This window comes from Orycteropus afer, unplaced genomic scaffold, assembly GCF_000298275.1.
Source record: "Orycteropus afer afer isolate SDZICR_OR568_19922 unplaced genomic scaffold, OryAfe1.0 scaffold00204, whole genome shotgun sequence".
In the NCBI taxonomy this organism is placed as follows: domain Eukaryota; kingdom Metazoa; phylum Chordata; class Mammalia; order Tubulidentata; family Orycteropodidae; genus Orycteropus; species Orycteropus afer.
The window spans coordinates 5,366,748-5,371,896 of record NW_006921791.1 but is presented as its reverse complement, the minus strand read 5'-3'; positions in this window follow the sequence as shown (position 1 = coordinate 5,371,896).

Sequence of the window (5,149 nt, the reverse complement as noted above, 5' to 3'; positions counted from 1 at the left end):
TTGAACTGCTAGCCTTCTGGTTAGCAGTCAAGTGCTTTAGCCACTATGCTACCAGAGCCTTGGAAACCCTATGGAGAAGTTCTATTGTTCCATAGGGCTGCTGTGAGTTGGAATCAATTCAATGACAATAGGTTTGGCTTTTGGTCTATACTATATGAGGGTTCCCAATGTTCTACCTCCTTGTTGTCAGTTGATAGTTTCTGTCTGTATAATGTGGTCAATCCATCGAGCATGAAATGGCATCTCAATGTGGTTTAATTTGCATTCCTTTGATTACTAATGAAGCTAGGTATCTTAGCACATACTGCTATCACATTCTGCCTTTTGTAATATGGTTTTTCATGTTTTTGGACCCTTTTGTCACTAGAGTTTTATTTTTTTCCTGTTACATAAGATTTCTTTATAAATTATGCTAATTTTTTTTTCAATCTTTGATTGGTTATATGTATAGCAAATATATTGTCCCAGTTTGTGGGTTCTTTTCACTATCTAGAATATTTTGATGAAGAGCAGTTTTTAATTTTAGTGTAATTATATTTATCAATCTTTTCTATTACAGCTTGTTCTTTTGGTGTCTTATTTAATAAATGCTTCTTGATTCTATAATAGATTTCTCCATTTTCTTTTAAAATTTTTATCTTTGAATTTTTATTCCCTGAAAAGTTTTATCCTTTTAATTACCTGGAATAAACTCTGTGTGTGTGTCTGTATGTGTGTGTATGGTGTAAGGTAATTGTCCTTTTTATGTAGACAATCACTATAACAATTGTTTCAGAACCACTTAATAAATCCTTTTTCTTATTCACATGTATTTAAAAAGTAGTATATTACTAGGTCTTTAGGTATTTACCATGAGCATTTTTATAACAAAAATATAATTAAAAATCAAAGAGAATGTATATTATATATTGCTATAGAATAAATGTTTTTTTATCTACTCTGGCAGATTGCATTTTCCAAAGATGACCATCACAATTATTTCTCTCTATATATATACATGTGCCACTCTCACATTATGGTTAAGTACACTTTTCCTGCCCTTAAATCTAGGAAGATTTATGAGTTGCAATGGTTTGTAGCAGAAATGATGTTTGTCTTCTGAGGCCAGGTTACCAAAGGCAATAAAGCTGCTGCCTTGTTTTGGGGAAGTACATACTTGGAGGCCTGAACCACAATATAAGAAATCCAACTAACCTGAGCCCTCTGTGTTGTGAAGAAATCAAGCCACAGAGAGAGACCATATATAGATAGTCTTCACATCCTCTGAGCCCAAGTGTCAGACTCAGGAGTGAATAAGTCTTCAGATAATTCCAGGTCCTAGCCATCAAGTTGGAGTCCCTGGGTGGTGCAAATGGTTATGTGCTTGGTTGCTAACCAAAAGTTTGGAGTCACTGAGATCTTTATGGAGCACAGTTCTACTCTGACACACATGGGTTTGCCAGGAGTTGTATTTATTCAATGTCATCTATTTTTTTTTTTTTTTTTTAAATCACATCTCCTCCACCCTTCAATATTTCCCAGCTGAGGCTCCAGACTTCTTAATGCAAACAAACTATCCTCACTGTGCCCTTTCAAAATCCCTGATCCACATAAACCTTAAGCATAATATAATAGCATTGCTTTATGCAACTAAGTTTGGTGTACTTTGTTACACAACAATAATAACCAAACATCTACTCAACATCTCCCTCTCTCAAGTCACCTTTCTGGTTGTAGGCCATCGTGCCATCCATCTGGACAGGTTAGACTCTCACTTTTACCTGATCTTAGTGACTTGCTTAGGAGCTCTGGTGGTGTAGTGGTTAAGGCATTTGGGGGCTAACCAAGAGGTTGATGGCTTGAATCTACCAACTGCTCTGTAAAGATTTACAGTCTCAGAAACCCAACGAGCATGACTATAAGTCGGAATGAACTCAATGGCAGTAAGTTTGGTTTTGTTTTGGAGTAGCTTGTTTAGAGATGGCTATATGACCTGAGCTTGGCCAATCAGAATCTTTACCTGGATTTTTTTTTTATGTAATTATGAGGCTGTAAGGATAAAAGTGGGAACTCTGGTCGCGTAGTGCCTAAGGCACTTGACTGCTAACTAGAAGGCTGGTGGTTCAAACCCACCAGCCACTCCTCGGAAGGAAGGTTGGGCATTCCTACTTTCGTAGTGATACTGCCTCAGAAACCTAAGGAGGGGTCACTATGAGTCGGGTCTGACTCGACGGCACATAACAACAACAACAACAAGGATAAAAGTTATCTGTGGCAATGAATACAATTTACTTGAGATAAAAAAGACATCTTGTAAAGAGTAGCAGTGATCAGAGATAGAGAAAGAGAGGAAAAGAGAGGCTCTGTTGTTATTTCAGAACCTGAATGTACTTGCCCTTAGAACAGCTCCACTTCTGCCTTTTCAGCAGCTTTGTTATAGGAACTAATGCATTTCATTTTCATTTGCTTAACCTATTTCAAGTGCTTTCAGCTATTTGCAGCTTCAAGTAAGCTGACCAATATCTGTGGTGTGCAGCCCTGTGTTTCTGCTTTTGAACTTATGAGTAGAGAAGTTATGAGCAATTGAACATATGTTGATCAAGGGTCATGAATCTTCAAACGGTGACCATAAGGGTTTGCTGGGTTTTATTGGCGAACAGGTGTCAACAGCAAAGGAGGTGATTGCTGTGTCCATCTTCTGCACCCTTTGCAAGTGGAAACTTCCTGACTATGCCAGCAGAAGTGGAAAAATTTGTAAATGTAAACAAGTGATTTTTATAGGACTCAGTACACTAAGAGTAAAGAAATAAAGACACAATATATTTTTTAGAGTCTAAATTCTGACCTGACAATTCCCCTTTAAATGTTTTATTACTTTTTAAAATTGCTTTCAATGTCCCTAAGACAAATTATCTTTATAATGACAAATGACCTGTTTGTGTTGGGATCTGATTGTGCTTACAGTTAACTAATATAAGGATGTTGATTATCATTAAAAACAAAATAAAAAAATGTCTTGGAAAAAAATATGTTTTCTTTAAACCAATTATTCTTTCCTTTCTTGTATTACATTATCAGGGGTCACCATTACACTATATGTCATATTCTCTTATCCATGAGACACTTTTTATTTATTTTATCCTTCTTTTCTGAAATGTTAATATTGCAGGCCCCTTGGCCTACAGAGAGGAGGCAAGATAGAACTCGTGAAAACAGAAAATAATTTTGAGTAAAAGTCACGTCTCTGGTTTAGTTCTTTAGGAAAAGATAAAACCCAATTTACAGATGATTTTCACTCCTTTCTAAATTCATATAACCCAAAATCTGATTTATCTTTCTTCTCCCTACAAAGCTCGGTAAATACACCATGTCATTTTACAAACTGCATAGTTCCTGCTATCAGTTGTTCCTTACACATCTCCCTCTTTATATATCTCTCACTTTCTTATTGCATTTTTAAGCATTATTTTATTTCCTAAGAGGAAAAATGAAAAAAAGATTTTTTTTCCCCACAGAGGTGATAAGAAAAAAATGCAGATGATCAAAGCAATGGATTTAATCAATCTCCTTCAACTGCCCATCCATCTTTTTGATGCATTTATTTTTTTTAGCAAATAAATATCAAGCCAGTAAAGTTACCTGGTCATAGGATGCTTGAAATTATTTGCATAAAATAATTATACTGCCTTGATATTCATTGTTTTTTTCCTCTGAGAAACACATGCACACATCCCAAAGAAACATCCTATTCCACACCACTCTCTAAAAAGCAAGAAAGATGAATTGGCAATTTAAAGTTGGTCTGGCTGGTTTACAGAGGGAAACTGCTTTAAGTCACCTGTACTCAATCCACATCCCCACTCTCACCAATGACAGAAAATGAGTTGATGGAGAGGACTTGAATATTGCCTGAATCGTATGGTTGTTTTCTCCACTACTGGACTATGAGCTCCTTGAGGCTGAGAAATCTATATCATATTACTTTTGTGCCTCCAGAACAGTCTTAGTCATCTAGTACTGCTGTAACAGAAATACCACAAGTATAGGTGGCTTTAAAAAACAGAAATTTATTTTTCACAGTTTAGGAGGCTAGAATTATGAATTCAAGGTGCTTGCTCTAGGGAAAGTTTTTTTTTCTCTCTGATAATTTTCATGTCGCTTGGCCCCTCTCTTTACCGTCTGTGGTAGTTAAGTTTGTGTCAACTTGTCTGGGTCTGGTTGAGTAGCTGGGCAGCTGGATGTAGTACTCCCCATGATGAGGCTGTTAATCAACTCCATGGTGAGTAGCTAAGTAGCTACCTTAGGGATGTGGTCTGCTTCCTGTATATAAGGAGAAGCATTGGGGTTTGGTCTCTAGCTTATGGCAGGCTTGAGCACTGCATGTAGCTGTGTTGTTGTTCAGCAGCCTGCCATGTTCTGCTGATCCTGGGACTTTCAATGGACTTCAATCAACTGCCTGCTGTGTGGTTTGGTAGCATCGGAACTGTGCTCTTTTGCTTGTCAACCTAGGGCTTGTCAGTCTCAGCAGCCAGCAGCTGTCTCAGTGAAGAAAAGCCTCCAGCTTCAGTGGGCCAGGAGCAGGAGGCAGGGATGAAGCTCAAGGTCGAGGGGCTTTCAATCAGCCCCTAGAGCCTGGCACTTTGAACTTGGACTTAAAGCCTCCAAACTCTAAGCGAATAAACTCCTGTTTGTTAAAGCCATCCCATTTGTGGTATATTTCTGTCAAAGCAGCACTAGGTAACCAGAATACCATTTCTACTAACTCACTTGTTTGTTTTGTTGTTGTTATTAGGTACCTTTGAGTCAGTTCATAGCCACTTTGTGTACAGTAAAATGAAACTGCCCAGTCTTGTGCCATTATCATTGCTATGTCAGAGCCCATTGGTGTATTTATTGACTGTGTCAATCTATCTCATTTAGGGTCTTCAGTGACCCTCTAGTTACCAAATATGATGTCTTTCTTCAGGGATTAGTCTGTCCTGATAACATGTCCAAAGTTTGTGAGATGAAGTCTCACTATTGTCACTTCTAAGGTGCATTCTGTCTGTACCTCTTCCAAGATAGATTTGTTCTTTCTTCTGGCAGAACATTGTATATTCAGCATTTTTGACCAGCATCACAATTCAATTGAATCAATTCTTCTTTGTTTTTCTGTATTCATCATCTAGAT